The sequence below is a fragment of the Oryctolagus cuniculus genome, chromosome 13, assembly GCF_051225735.1.
Source record: "Oryctolagus cuniculus isolate XC-2025 breed Fujian yellow rabbit chromosome 13, ASM5122573v1, whole genome shotgun sequence".
Classification (NCBI taxonomy): domain Eukaryota; kingdom Metazoa; phylum Chordata; class Mammalia; order Lagomorpha; family Leporidae; genus Oryctolagus; species Oryctolagus cuniculus.
In genome coordinates this window covers 106,679,869-106,695,675 of record NC_142879.1, presented here as the reverse complement: position 1 = coordinate 106,695,675, position 15,807 = coordinate 106,679,869, and the positions used below count along the sequence as shown (strand labels likewise).

At 50.5% G+C, this 15,807-nt stretch overlaps 1 long non-coding RNA gene across 2 annotated transcripts; it reads left to right on the top strand.

Annotated features, from left to right (window-relative positions):
• The first annotated feature begins 11,600 nt into the window (after positions 1–11,600).
• On the top strand, positions 11,601–14,981 carry LOC149122841 (uncharacterized). 2 transcript variants are annotated; one of them, XR_016219887.1, is made up of 3 exons: positions 11,631–12,583; positions 13,852–13,930; positions 14,561–14,981. It is a non-coding gene; the product is annotated as an uncharacterized LOC149122841 (long non-coding RNA). The 2 variants fall into 2 exon arrangements; XR_016219886.1 differs by lacking the exon at positions 13,852–13,930 and having other exon boundaries at positions 11,601–12,583; positions 14,532–14,981.
• Positions 14,982–15,807: the final 826 nt, after the last annotated feature.

Here is a 15,807-nt window from a genome sequence, read left to right as displayed (position 1 = left end):
TGGGTAGTGGCAGCTCTTGTCAATCCTCAGGATGGCTGTTATGTGTAGAAACAACATAGGTAAACAAATATCACTAGATATCTATTACAGCAGCAGACACAGCCAAGGAGTAGGTTGTTTTCCCCAATTCCGTAATTTAAAATGTGCTCTGTATTTCTTTAGGTTTCAATTTTGACAGAAAACCCATATATGCGGTCATTGATGTCATCTACCTAATGATTTATTGTTCCTGCCTGAAAGTCATACAGGAATCTTTAGGATTGGGAACAGTTGATGAGTACGTACCAGTACCCGGAGGCCCACAGCCACGCCTGGTGTCCCAAGGTGTCAAATATTCATCTTGAAAGGCACAGGTTTGTGATGGGGGCTTTAGAATAGGCTCAAAGGAGTCGGAGTTATTGGCATACACTGTTTTATTTACTTGACGCACTTGGTTGCTGCCTTAAACAGGGAGGTAATAAATAGGAAATATTGTGCTATTTTTAAATATTTCTATATCTGAAAGGTGGAGAGACACACAGAGAGAGATCCTCCATCCACTGGTTCACACCCTAAATGGCCACAATGGCCAGGGCTGGGCCAGGTTGAAGCAAGGGGCCCTGAGCTCTGTCCAGACCCCCAGTGTGGGGTTCAAGCACTTGGGCCATCCTCCACTGCTCTCCTGGGAGCATTAGTAGGGAACCAGAGCAGAAGTGGAGTGACCAGGACTTGAACCAGCGCTCTGAAATGGTTTCGCAGGCAGCATTGCAGACAGCGGCTTAACCTGCTGTGCCACAGGGCTGGCCCCTGTGTGTGCTATTCTTATCTCCCAAGACTTCCAGAACCAACACAGAGATGAAGGAGAATGTAACTGTCCTACATGCGCATCTATTGTTGGAACGGTGAGTAGAATTTCAGGTCAGCTGATTTCTATAATGGGCATTTCTACATAGGGAGAACTGACCCCATCCTGATAAAGGATCGTTAGAATACTTTGTTAGTCCAGAGGGACTGGTTCATTCAGTTTAGAGAGGAGCTGCAGCTTTTGTCCTTACAGCCCTAGTTTTTTGCCCTTGGAAAGAGGGTAGCCACTTTGAGGGTGAGGGAACTCTTCACAACGCATTAATAAAGATGAGAGTGTGATCTATAATGTGCATCCCATTGTCTAATCACTGCGTCCAGCGTGATGTTCACGCCAACGTTTGGGGGTGAGCTGGTTCTTTGAGAGTCTCTGTCCTATGGTTTTGCTGACATCTTTCACTAGCAAGGAAATTTCGTCTATCAATGGATACCCTCCTCCCCAGGAAAAAGACAATTTGAAGAGAATTTCCACGGATATTCCCTTTTTCCTAGCCAACAAGTACCGAGGCAAGCCTGCAGGCTGAATTCCATTTTGGTCAACTTGCAAATATGTGACATTTTAGGAATCTTTTGGCTGCTTCACTCTTAGCACCCCTTTAATCACCGTTTAGTGACTGGGATTTGGTGGAATAAAGAGTTCTCTGGATTCCCTGCCGATCTGTTTCTCAGATTGTGTAGCAACTATGGTTTCAGAGGAGAATGGAAAAAATAAACACGCTTAGCAACTCCAAGGCCGGCTGACTCGACACTGGCTCGGACATCCTGCACTCATCACCATGGCTTTTTCAATTTTTTTTTTTTTGTCCTAAATTGTAAACAGCCTTGTGTGAGTTCTTCTCCTGTGTACTTGTGTTTGTTCTATTTGTATCTGAGGAAGGATTAGGTGGGGGCATTCTTCCTGGGGTATACATTTATGTAAACTTTGCAAATTTAAAGACTGGATCTCATTTGTATTAAAGACCAAATGCAAAGGCTTGATAGAACTCTACTTGCTGACTTTTGATACCGTTTCCCTCCCCCTTTGAATGGACCTGGACAACAATTCCTTCTCTTTCTATAGGATCCTCTAGAAGACAGTTAGAAAGCCTTAGTAAAGGTTGACTTAGATCCCGGGTGCCTTGAGGGCGTGTGTCGGCTATCTTATTGATTGACAACAGAGTGTCAGAGAGAGAAATGCAGTACTGAAGCTTAACTAGCGGAAGTTAACTAAGTCACCCCAGTTCGCACAGCAGCCTAGCGGGGACCTTCCCCAGTGCCCATTCCTCTCCTTGAGTCTAGACCAAGCTCTTGAAATTGAATTCCTATCCCCTGGTCTAGCCAATCACGTTACACTTCCAGGATACCTCTCTGAGGATAAGAGGACTCTTCAAAAACCTCATGGAGGGGCCAGCGCTGTGACACAGCTGGTTAACGCCCTGGCCTGAAGCACCAGCATTCCATGTGGGCGCTGGTTCGAGACCCAGCTGCTCCACTTCCCATCCAGCTCTCTGCTGTGTCCTGGGAAAGCAGTAGAAGATGGCCCAAGTGCTTGGTGCCCGGCACCCATGTGGGAGATCCAGAGGAAGCTCCTGGCTTTGGATCGGTTCAGCTCCGGCTGCTGTGACCAACTGGAGAGTGAACCATCGGATGGAAGACCTCTCTCTCTCTCTCTCTGCCTCTCCTTTCTCTGTGTAACTCTTTCAAATAAAATAAATAAATCTTAAAAAAAAACTTCATGGAAAGATGCATTAAAAATTATGCATAGATTTAAAAAACTGTCTACACTAAACTTACCTTTTATTTACACTTTCCACACACTTTTTAAGTACCCTGGTATTTTTCCTTTAAGACAGCCTACATTCTAACTGCTTTGTGGACTCTGAGTAGGTTGCAACAGCTGGTTTGGGGGAGCCAGTGTGTACACTGGAGAGTGTGCTACCTGCTAATACAGAAATGTAATTCAGGCTGTGCTGGTGTTGGCATTCTGTGACATTCAATGTAACTTTTTTTTATTTTAAAGTTTTATTTATTTGAAAGGCAAAGTTACAGAGAGGGAGAAGCAGAGACAGAGAGACAAAGATCTTCCATCTGCTGGTTCACTCCCCAAATGTCTGTGATGGCCAAGGCTGGGTCAGGCCAAAGCCAGCAGCCACGAGCTTCATCCGGGTCTCCCATGTGGGTGCAGGGACCCAAGCGCCTGGGCCATCTTCCACTGCTTTCCCAGGCACATTAGCAGGGAGCTGGATTGCAAGTGGAGCAGCCGGGACTCGAACCGGCGCGCACATGGGATCCTGGCGCTGCAGGCTGCTTATTAACCCGCTACACCACAACGCTGGCCCCTCAGTGTGACATTTTAACACACCCGCAGACTTCGACTTGGAAAAACTTTGAAGATGAGGGGTATCGTGGACATTTTTAGGGTTTGACCGAAATTGGTCTTTCCTTTTCCTACTTAGCGTACTCCAAGCTCTTGGAGTGGGTTTCCATGCTAACCCACTGTGTAGCAGCTGCGAGAGGCTAGTAGCCCAGGCGTGGGCCAGGTTGGCTTACACCAATGAGAACAGGCAGTCTCTGGGGCATGGGGCGTACTCAGAGATGGGCATCATCCAGGCTGGGCTCATGGGACATAGTGATGTCTCTGGGGAGGCTCCCCAGTAGGAAGTTCCCTTATTTTTTTTAAGTTTCTCGACAGAAGAATCTCCTTCCTCTAGATGGGATGGGGCGGTCCAGGGCCACTGTAGCCATTGCTGCCACTTGCTATGAGACACAGCTGGGGTGCTGGGGAGAGGGGAAGAGACGGGAGGCTAAGAGATGACACACGGGAGAGCGGGAGTGCAAGCCCACATGGCTCCAGCAAAGACGCGGCCAAGGCCTGGCCTGCCCAGGTGCATTCACAGACGTGTTCCTGGGGGAGGTCCATTTCAGCCAGGGTTCCTCCCACTTGCGATCAAACACATCTGATTGGTACAAGGGGCTAAATGAGACCCAGTCATCAAAGCCACAGGGTCCAACAGCAATTTCCACCATGATGGCCGGGACCTTCCTGTGTCTGCACCGTCTGGTGTGGCCAAGCCATGGCGTGCTGAGTTATGACCGGTGACAGAGGAAGGTTTTAAATTTAATGGAAATGTACGTTTGGATAGCAGCATCTATGGCTAGTGTTTATTAGACAATGCATCCCTAGATGGTCTTTAAGATCCCCTAATTTTACGGGATTTCTCCAAGAGTTCTACTATTGATTGATTTAAAAACAAAAACCAGTGTACTGATATCAATGCGGGGCTCTGTGTGTTGCCTACACGCACAGGATATCCGATTTCCAGCAAGAATGGATGTGTGGATTTGGGTTTCCATCCACAGCTCCTACAACAGTTCATTCCTGAGCAGACGATGAGGTCGACACAACTCCTTCCCACATTATGCATTTTGTAGCTGGGAGGACTTGGAAAATTATGGAAAATCCCTAATGATGTTTTGAGGATCTTGTAAAGGACTCAGCTTAGAATTTGCCCGCAGTCAGTTTTCACCGAATAGCCGTTGAGCCTGCTGTCCCACCACTGGTGAAGAGGCACGCCACACGGCGGGCTGTACCCCCAGCATCTAGACATGCCTGTGACGGCAGCACAGACCGGTGAGCGCTCACTGAGAGGGAGTGAGAAAGCCAGAGAGTAATTCAATGGCAGGGAAGTAAGTGAAGTCTGGCCAGGAAGTCGGTCCAGGAGAGACCTCCAGGGCTGCCCTCTCTCCTGCAGGGCTCCTCATGCTGCTTTGCCTCTCCCCAGACTTTTCCCAGCTTCCTGGAATCCTTTACTCACGTTAGCAAGTGGGTTACCACCACTGACGGACAGAAACCTGCATCCATCGTCTAGGCAGCTGTACGATGATAATCTCCCGAGACCGTGTAACCCCAAGGCCGACTCGAAACCCACTCTTCTAACAGTGATAGGGCAGGCATTTGGCGCAGCGATGAAGTTGCTGCCTGTGACTTAACGGCTTCCAGTCCTGGCTCCTCTGCTCCTGACACAACTTCCTGCTGATGTGCGCCCCGGGATGGCTCAAGGGCTTACTGAACACCCAGGAGGACCTGGATGGAGTTCCAGGCTCCTGGCTTCAGCCTGGCCCAGCCCTGAGTACTGTAGGCATTTGAGGAGTGAATCTGTGGATGGAAGATTCTCTCTCTCTCTGTTTCTTTGATTTCAAATAAAATGAAAAATAAACAATTTTCTTCTTTTTATAAAAAAAAGTGCTGGGAAAACTTTGCTGTCAGTGTTACTGAATGTTTGAATCATGGTTGTTTTTAGAAAATGCTGGCACTGCAGGCGGTGGCTTTACCCACTACACCACAGCGCCGGCCCCTGGAGGGTGAGTTCTGTAACGGTGCCTCATATTTAGAACCATCAGGAGCTGGTGTTGTGGTGCAGAGGGTTCAGCCTCTGAGTTGCCTGTATCCCATTATCAGAGTGCAGGTTCCAGTCCTGGCTGCTCCATTTCCAACCCAGCTCCCTGCTAATGCTCCTAGAAACCCTGTACCCACATGAGAGACGTGGACAGAGTTTTTGGCTCCTGGGTGGCCTGGCTCAGCCTTGACTGTTGTGGGCATCTGGGGAGTGAACCGATGGATGGAGGATTTCTCTCTCCGTCACTCTACTTTCCAAATAAATAAATAAATAAATCTCTATTTAACTTCTGTTAGTATTTAAAATTTGTTTGGGGACCAGCACTATACTATAATGTAGTGGGTAAAGCTGCCGCCTGCAGTGCCAGCATCCCATATGGGTGCCAGTTTGAGTCTTGACTGCTCCACTTCTGATCCAGCTCTCTGCTATGGCCTGGGAAAGCAGTAGAAGATGGCCCAAGTCCTTGGGCCCCTGTACCCGTGTGAGAGACCTGGAAGAAGCTCCAGGCTCCTGGCTTCGGATTGGCACAGCTGTGGCCATTGCTGCCAACTGGGGACTGAACCAGCGGATGGAAGACCTCTTTCTCTCTCTCTCTCTCTCTGCCTCTCCTTTTATGTAACTCTTTCAAATAAATAAATAAATTTATAAAGGGGTGAGGAGAGAGAGAGATCTTTCATCTCTGGTTCATTCCCCAGTGGCTGCAAAGGCCGGGACCGGGCCAGGCCAAAGCCAGGAGCCTGGAGCTTCTTCCAGGTCTCCCACACGCATGCATTGACCTAAGCACTTAGGGCATCTTCCTCTGCTTTCCCAGGCACACTAGCAAGGAAGTGGATTGGAAGTGGAGCAGCTGGGACACAAACTGGTGCCCATGGGGGATGCCTGTGCTGCAGGTGGCGGCTTAAACTGCTATACCACAACAACGGCCCCAAATAAATCTTAGAGAAGAATAAATATGACTTTTATTCTGTCAGATGTGGCTGATACTTTACAATTGGAAAAATCAGAGTTAGATGAGCTCCCTTTGGAGTTACCCATTGCTTCTACAAGCGTCTCTTTCAGGTATCTCTTAAGCAGCTGTGTGGAATTATCTGACTCGCAGAGATCTTTCTGTCTTGCCATCCATTCGAAGCCACACCAGATGCCCTAAGAGACTCACCTCACCACATGAAGAGGTTCCCATACGTCCACACTCTTTAGAACTCACATTGTGCCATGGTTGTAAGGGAGACAGGTGTTCCTAGGGCCGCCACGTTCCTCCTCTTCTTGTAGGATAGTTTAGAGGTACAAACGCTTCCTCCAAATCAACGCGTGCCCTTCTCTTTGGATGCCAGTGGACATTGTTGTGAATAGCGTCTCCTACGATGGCCCAGCAAAAATGCACTCCAACTGCATTACGGGTTAAGTTGATTTGGGTAACAGGAAGAGGAACTACGGTTGTGTTTCAGAATTATTGCTGGGAAATATCAACCAAGCTCCAAAAAAGCAGAGCTTAAATCCTCGGAACATAACCCGAGTGGAAGTTCCGGAATTCCTAGACTTCAATTGGGTTGAAAATGTACGCGGTATTTACAAACATTTTTTTTAACAATATGACTTGATTTATGGGTAACAGTGCAAAAATAAAAGAGACTAAAACTATCATTATGAGTATGCTTTATGAAAAACTCCAACAGTGAAAGCATCGGTGCAAATGGAAGGCTACCAGGCTAGTGGGGAGGCATTTTGCTACAGGTAGCCAGAAAATATCTCCCTGGTGAAGCACATGCGGTGGTGGATGCGCACGTAGAAATGACGCCACAGGGCTGTGTTCATGGTGTCATCCCAGGTACTTTTTCCCTGTGAAAGCAGAGAGATTCAGTAGTGAGTCATCACCGTTACTTTCAAACTTGATGGGTTTTGAAGGAAACCTATTCCTGAGACTAGCTGATAAATGTCAGCTGTAATGGGAAGCATTTGCTTTCTGGCTTGTTGAGTGCATTTAGGTAGACAGTAATGAGTTGCAGCTGAAGGGTGGAGTGCCTCTAAAAAGAAGTGCATTTTTTTCTTTGCCAAATATAATGAAAAAAAGCCTGACTTCCACTCTTGATAGTCACTCAAGAAAGATTCCTGCAATGTGACTATTTCTCACGAAAAAGCAAACCCTGGGAACGCATATGCGAGGATTATTACAACTCAATAAACAGTATGGAGTTGCAAGAAGAAGGATCAAGATGTATCACTATAGAAACAAGGACACACATTAAAACAAAGTATAAATATGGCTTAAAGCACAGAACAAGTGTGTGATACATCGTATATTAGTAAGGGTGGAATTGTTTTACTTACAAATAAATCTCAACGCTGAGTGCTTAAGACAAGAAAACGTCATTTTCTTTTTAAAGATTTATTAATTTTGTTTGAGAGCCAGAGTTATGGGCAAGGCAGAGGGAGATAGAGAGATCTTCTATCTGCTGGTTCACTCCACAAATGGTCGCAATGGTTAGGGCTGGGTCAGGCCAAAGCCAAGAGCCTGGAACTCTGGCCAGGTCTCCCACGTGGGTGCGGGGGCCCAAGTACTTGGGCCATCCTCTGCTGCTTTCTCAGGCACATTGGCTGAGAGCTGGATTGGAAGTGGAGCAGCCGGGACTGGAACTGGTGCTCCTATGGGATGCCAGTGTGGCAGGCAGTGGCTTAATCCACTTGCCCCAACACTGGCACCAACAAAGCTCATTCTGCATGAGGCTACGTGTCCAGCATGCATCTACAAGGAAGCTTTGCTCACTGTAGGCTCTGGGATTTCCCTAATCAGCGTAGGAGGCGGAAGTGAGCCTGGGCCAGGAACTGTGGCCCTTTGGAAGAGACTCATCGCCCTTAGTTTGATCTTGTTGGCCAAAGCAAGTCACATGGCCACAGTCAACATCATTAGAAAGAAGCTCAAGTCTCCCGAAGAAGGCGGGGTGGAGTATCTGTGAACCAGTCACAAGCGCCAAGTCACAAAGAAAAACTTATTGCAGACCAAGGACTGTTCACACAAGGACAGCCCCCAGAAAGTGCTGGAAGGCATTTGTTGGCTGTGGGGGAAAAAAAAAGACTTTAAAATGTATGGCTAATCAGTACATTGACCGGAGAATCTAGAACATGCATTGCGTAGGTCAGGTGGGTGGATACAAGTAGCCGTGAGAAATAGTCCCGATGCAAATTTCAGACAAAACTTTCCTGGTCCGACTGTGTAGTTTCTGTTCACATGCTTGGCAAGGCAGGGATGTTTTCTCATCAGTATTCCTAGGAAGCGTGGCATTGGTCAGTAGTCATTCATTTCATTTTGGAAAGCCACGGGCACTCCCCGAGTCCCTTGCGGCCTCCTTAAATCTTAGTAGCACTGCAGCCTGAGAAACAGCAGTGGACCTGAGCTGCCTGTGCTGGGGCTGGAGGCGCAGGGGACCGACCACAGCCCTGAGACACAGGGATTGCCTAGGTCACAGGCTCACCAAACACTTCTCCTTGGGAGTGGGCGGTTGGCCTGGCTTCAGGAGCCTGTTTTTCACAGCAGAGGGGCTGGGTTGGAGTCCTGGCCCCGGCCCCCAGCTCTACTTTCCCGCAAATGCCCACTCCAGGAGGCAGCAGGTGCTAATTTATGGGGTCTCTGGGCCCAGTCCTGGCTCCCAGGTGGTGCCCATTGTGAGCATTTGAGCAGTGAACCTGCAAAAGGGAGCTCTCTCTATCTCTCAAATAAATTAATCAACTAGATAAGTAAAGTAAAAAAATAAAAATGCTTCTTAATGGAAAAGACTTATTACTGAATGATGGTAGTTTTGTTTTAAAAAGTCAAAAATTGAAACTGTAATAATGAGACTCAGTTCATTTTCATGTTACTGTATTTACTATGTTTTTTTAAAAGACATTTATTTATTTGAAAGGCAGAGTATCAGAGGGAGAAAGAGATCTTCCACCACCACTGGTTCACTCTCCAAATGGCCACAGAAGCCAGGTCTAGGTCAGGCTGAAGCCAAGAGCCAGGAACTCCACCCAGGTCTCCCATGTGGGTGCAGGGGTCCAAGCACTTGGGGCATCTTCTACTGCTTTCCCAGGCCACAGCAGAGAGCTGGATCGGAAGTGGAGCAGCCGGGACTTGAACCAGCGCCCATATGGGATGCCAGTGTTTCAAGCAGCAGCTTAACCCACTGCACCACAACACCAGCCCCCAGATTTTATTTTGTTCTGTGAAAGCAATATGACTTAGAAGCATAGTATAAACAGATTTTAAAACAGGGATTTTAATTTGTATAAGCCCCTAGGAGCTAGGTGTTTGCCCGAGTGACCAGGGGTAGAGCGGAGTTGGAATGAGTTCATTGAGGAGTCTGGGCACCTCCTCTGAGGCCAGGGCTCACACAGAAGTTTGCATCTTGGTGGAGGGGAGGGCAATTGCAAATGAGAATCAATTTGATAAGGGCGGTGGAGGAGTTGCAGGATCTACAGATGCGGAGCCTGAAAATCTAAGACTAAAGATGCAGCATCAGAAATAATTTCAAATAAATTAAAAAAATAAATCTTAAAAAAAAAAAGGTGGCCGGCGCTGTGGTGTAGCAGGTAAAGCTGCTGCCTGCAGTGCCGGCATCCCACATGGGCACTGGTTGGAGTCCTGGCTGCTCCACTTCTGATCCAGCTCCCTACTCATGCGCCTGGGAAAGCAGCAGAAAATGGCTCAAGTGCTTGGGCCCCTGCACCCACGTGGGAGACTTGGAAGAAGCTCCAGGCTCCTGGCTTTGGATTGGCCCAGCTCCAGCCATTGCAGCCATTTGGGGAGTGAACCAGAGGACAGAAGACTCTCTCTCTCTCTCTCTCTCTCTCTCTCTCTCTCTCTCTCTCTCTGCCTCTGCCTGTGTAACTGCATCTTTCAAATAAATAAATAAATCTTTTTTAAAAGTGAAATAGTGTTAGATTTTTGAGCAACAAAGTCTGCTAGGGAATTCCACAGAACGAGAGTTTAACTTGTTCCCTCTTTTCCTACAGGACCGCGCCATTCATTTGTTTCATTCATTCATTGAACATCTGTTGAGTGCCTCCTGTGTGTCTGCAAAGCCAGATCTGAAGGCACAGAGGACACAGCTCCTGTCCCTCCCCTAAGGTGGGGATGGAGGCCCGGCGGCTCTCTGGGACGTGAGTTTGTGTCTTGTGCAGCAGCGTTGCAGCCCTGGGACGCCATGGCTCATCTGTGGCATGTAGCCTTGCACCTGGCCCTGTGCTAATGTCCTGCCTGATGCTGTTTGCTGTGTCTGTTCATGTCGCCACCCTGTAAATATCTTCCAAAGACCCTTGTACTTCCTTTGGGATAAAAATACCAAGTGCAAATAGCACCCAGAGCTTGTTTATTATTTTTTTAATTTATAAAAATGTTTATTTATTTGAAAGACAGAGTTACAGAGAGGCAAAAAGAGGGGGGGGGGGAGAGAGAGAGAGAGAGAGAGAGCCGGCGCCGCGGCTCACTAGGCTAATCCTCCGCCTAGCGGCGCCGGCACACCGGGTTCTAGTCCCGGTAGGGGCGCTGGATTCTGTCCCGGTTGCCCCTCTTCCAGGCCAGCTCTCTGCTGTGGCCAGGGAGTGCAGTGGAGGATGGCCCAGGTGCTTGGGCCCTGCACCCCATGGGAGACCAGGAAAAGCACCTGGCTCCTGGCTCCTGCCATCGGATCAGCGCGGTGCGCCGGCCGCAGCGCGCCGGCCGCGGCGGCCATTTGAGGGTGAACCAACGGCAAAGGAAGACCTTTCTCTGTCTCTCTCTCTCACTGTCCACTCTGCCTGTCAAAAAAAAAAAAAAAAAAAGAGAGAGAGAGAGGTCTTCCATCCTCTGGTTCACTTCCCAAATGGCTGCAATGGCTGGAGCTATGCTAATCTGAAGCCAGAAGCTTCTTCGGGTCTCCCACATGGGTGCAGGGGCCCAAGCACTTGGGCCATCTTCTGCTGCTTTCCCAGGCCATAACAGAGCTAGGTTGGAAGTGGAGCAGCGGGACTCAAACTGGTGCCCATATGAAATGCTGACACTGTGCAAGCAGTAGCTTTTGCCCACTAGGGCACAGTGCTGCCCCCCACAGAGCCTGTTTTAAAATCTGCTTATCACCCTCCACATACCCCCCCCCCACTCCATCCATTCTGAATTAATCTGAGCTCTCTAAATAGGCCAAGCTCTCTCACTGCCTCATGGAGCTGCACGCCCTGCAGCTCATTGTCCACTCCTGGCTGGCTGCTACTTGCTCTCCATGACAACTCAAGTCACTACCCACACCACGAAGCCGTCCTTGGCTCCTGGTGGCCGTATTCCATGAACCCTCCCTCTGGGCTCCCGTGGCACACAGGACCACTGTGTGCTACTGATCCCAGTAGGGAGGATACAACTAACTCTCTGATCTCTTGTCCTCAGCCTCAGGCCCAGCAGGTGGTCCAAATATTTGCTAACTGTATCCATCAATGAGCAGTAGCTCAGGTGGTACCAATCTTCACACAGATTAAAACGCGGCTGGCGTTTGACCTTGGAGAATGACCGCAAAGAGGGATGGGGGAGATTCTGCAAAGCACCACCTTGATGCTTCGGACTGCTGTTGGCTCCTAGGCAGGGGGACTGGCAATGCCACGCAGGAGCAGAGAGACAAGAGCGGACGGTGATGGATCGACAGCCGCCCTCCGAAGGTCAGCTCCCTTTGCAGGGGCCGGCCAGTGTTTCGCTCCTACGCAAGGGCTGGCTGGGTGCCGTCCGTGTGTTGGGGCAGCGGGAGTCTAGCATGGAGGGTAGCACGTTGCCAGTGGGCCATGCCAGCCCGGGGGAACAGTGCTGCCTTTGAGACACACAAAGAGTCCCTGTCCTTGCCTCTTTTTTTTTTTTTTCTCCAAAAACTGTGAGAGTCCAAAACTTGCTGTGGAGATAACAAAGACTCCTGGAACACCAAACCCAGGCTCCAGCCACTTCACCTGCAGTTTCCGCCCAAGCCGGCCCCCAGGACGCCGCCCAATGGAGCAGGGTAGTCTAGTGTCCAGTTCACCGGTGCTGCCATCTAAAAGGAAAAACATCTCCCCGGAACACAGGACGCCCTCGTCTCCCAGCCCCGTCCTCATCAGCAGAGGCGAGGCCCACCTGCTAGTATTTTCCACTGCACTTCTGTGACACCCGTGGAGCTGTGAAAGCAGAGACCAAGCGGCCCCCTGCAGGGCCGAACTGTGCGAAACAGCAAATGTTAGCTTGGCTGACCATCGGGCTCCCTGCCTGGCCCTGGAGTCAGGAGGTTGAGAGAGGAGTCGTAGTCACTCAGACTTGCAATCACCTGGTGGCCCCCAGTCCCTGAAAGACTTCGATGCGCCTGGCCCTACCACGGATGCAAGAACAGAATTCCATGCGTTATTAGGTGAGACTCGGGGAAGACTGCTGTGAACAGCTGGGCGCTGGCTCTCTGCCCGGTACTGACGGCAGACACACGGGGGACTCCCAGGTTGCTTTTCAGGTGCACAGGGGAAGAGACACACCCAGGCCATTCCCATAAGATGGAATGGGTGCGGTGCAGACAGCACTCAAAGGGAGGGGGGAGCCTGGAGGCGGCAGGAAGGGAGGCTGCTTGCCAGAGGGCATGGGTTAGCTTAAGCATAAGAAGCAAAGAGACCTGAAGTAGGTTGGGAGGAGGGCTGGGGGGCGGGGCAGCAAAAACAAAGCCACGAGGGGCCATGGCAGCCTTGGCTGCTGCAGGTGGTCCTTGGCATGGCTGTCCTGCAGGGTGTGCAGGGAACTGGACAGGAGAGGCACTGAGAACCAGGGAGTACGAGCCACTTCCTGGCAGTGACCTGGGGAGCAGACAAAACCTCTGAGGGGGAGGCAGACCCTGGGCACTGGACCTTCCTTAACCTGAGCAGTGGGAGTCAGGAACTCCACCCAGGTCTTGCACACGGTGGCCCGGACACAGATACTTGTGCCCCCACCTGCTGCCTCCCAGGGTGCACATTAGCAGGACGCTGGAGCCAGGAGCAGAACTGGGACTCAAACTCGGGCACTTAGATGTGGCCAGCCCAGCAGCACCTGAACCGCTGTACCACACACCCAACGCACAGAACATGTGATCCTTAAAGACTGAGTATCTACAGCTGTCCCATAGGAGCTGGGTTCACACCGGCCATGGATACCAGATCTGACGACGTTCAAGTTCCCTGCACGCATTGCCATAGGATCTGCCTGTAAACTATACACACCCTCCCATGCACTTTACAGATTGCTCGTCACACCTGGCACAATGCAACGGCTCTGTAAATAGTTGTACTGTGTCATTCAGGGAACAATGACAAGAATGCAAAGTCGGTACACAAGATGCAATGTTCCCCCTAATACTGATGTAACCCAGGAATGTGGGGAGCAGCACTGTGGCACAGCAGGTTAAGGTGGTGCGTGTGTCGCCGTGTGGGTGCTGGTTCAAGTCCTGGCTGTTCCACAAAGGCCCTAGATTTTATAGGGTTAGCATCTTCCTGCAGTTTCTCCTAAGTTTCTGTAAGGTGGTGCTGCTGTGGAGAGCAGGAGGGAAGCCCCAGGTGTCTGGCTGGGAGAAGGGCAGGAGCACCACCATGGCTGGACCTGGGCTCCAGCTCTGTCCTGCCCCTTGCCTGGACCAAAGGAGAACACTGTCTCTCCTAGGAGCCCATAAGGGCCAGGAGCGCCCACCAGTGCGTCCTGACGCACCTGGACCGCTTCACGGAGCGGAATGACAGAAGAGGTAAAGGGTCCGGCAAAGGGGCACTGAGGTTCAAAGCCAGGTCTTTCCTTCCCTCACCCCACCCTCCACTTGCTTTCCTTTTCATTCCTCCACCCCCAGCCCTCCTTAATTTCTAGCTTCTCCCCCTCCTTGCTTTTCCATGCGTAAAATAGGACTTATTTCCCTTACAATGGAGTGAGCGAATGGGAAAAAGTTTTGGCAAGCGAAAGATGCAAACCACGGGGTTGTGAAGGGCTCTTGTGGACGGCAATGCCGGCTGCGGTTCGGGGTGCTTGAGAAGGGCAGTTGCCTAACTTAAGTGTCCACCTACAAAGGCCTTCCTGGAGCAGGGAGAGCACAGTGCACTTTGCCAGTGACTGGTTTTTGGGAGTGGCGGGGAGTGGGGGGAGTCCCTGGTGAGCTGAACTTGACCGTGAAGGGACAGTTCCTTTGTTGTCCAGCTGCTGCCTTTGAATCCTGTGTTTATGTGAGCGACCATGGCCACGGAAGTGTTTCATGGCGTTTATTTATTATTCATACCCCTCCCAGCTCCCAGAGGTAAATGCAAACTGGAGACTTTTTTTTTCTTTTTCACGCACAAATTCGTGATCTCCAAAACGAGTTGGTTTCCGGCTGCTGTGTCCATTTCAGAAACCACGGAGTGAACACAGCGGCAGGCAGGCAGCGAGGGTGAAGATGCGGCCGTTTACTCTAAAATTCAAATATTTGGATCGGACGCAGGAGCGTCCTGCCAGGAACATGCTGATCTGGGACTGGAGAACTGGAACACGGACGTCCCCATCTCCCTCTCCCCTGACTGTGCCGGAGAGATGCTCTGCTCACTTAACCTCTTTCTCCTTCCTTGCTGCTTCCCAAGCCACAAAGATTTGGAAGCCAAACAGAGCCTGGGAGCGCGGGAGAGCCGGCCCCTGGGAGCCTGGCGGCTGGGACCCGGCTCCCCGCGGACCCTTTGTTGGATCAGAGAAGGATTTGCCCGGTGGCCAGCTGAAGGCCTTTTTCTTTGTGCCGTGATTGACAGACATGAATTAAATATCGCTCCACTGAGGGCGCTGATTGGTGAATGATGACGTAGGACGGGATGTCTTGGGGAAGCGGGGCTCTGGGATAGGAACGCAAGACCGAAGAGGCAGGTTTTTTTTTTTTCTCAGATAATCCTGAACTTGACAACGAGAGACCTTGTTTCTGGCCTCTGTGGTTTTTTTGTTTTGTTTTGGGCTGTTCTGGTCTCGAAAGGGCTGATGCTGGAAGGGAGGAGGATGGAACCAAAGGGTGTGAACACTTCGGGGCGGGGGGGGAGAGGGAAGATTGCTTTCTTCAAACGACTGGTGTTTCTGGAGATGAACGGGCTTGGCATTGTCCCCGAGGCATCCCCCGCCCCCCCTTCTCAATTTGTCAGCCAGGCCATTAGTATTCCTTAGGGGAATCCCATGTGCTGCAGAGTCCGCGCCGTTCCCAGCATCCCTTGCACAGCCCTGGGCACCGACAGCTCTGCACACACAATGCTCCGGTTCTGTGTAAGCAGACATGGCGAGGTGAGCGAGCCCGGAGAAGGATGGGAGCGCAAAGAAAGGCAGCCAGGACTGCGGGTGATGCTGCACGCCCATAGCTAACCAGACAAGGAGGGGGGAAACGGGGTCCAGAGGGACCCCGACCTGCCTGCTGTCTGTGTGAGAGCTGCTGAGGGGTGTCAAGTGAGGTCCCCGGGCAGCCTCGGTGAGCCCCTGAGGCATGGACTGGGATTGCATAGGGGTTGGGGCAGCAGCTTTTCAGCCTTGGTTTATGTTTTAAGAATGAAATTTTTTTTTTTGACAGATAGTTAAACAGTGAGAGAGAGAGACAGAGAAAGGTCTTCCTTCTGTTGGTTCACTCCCCTCCAA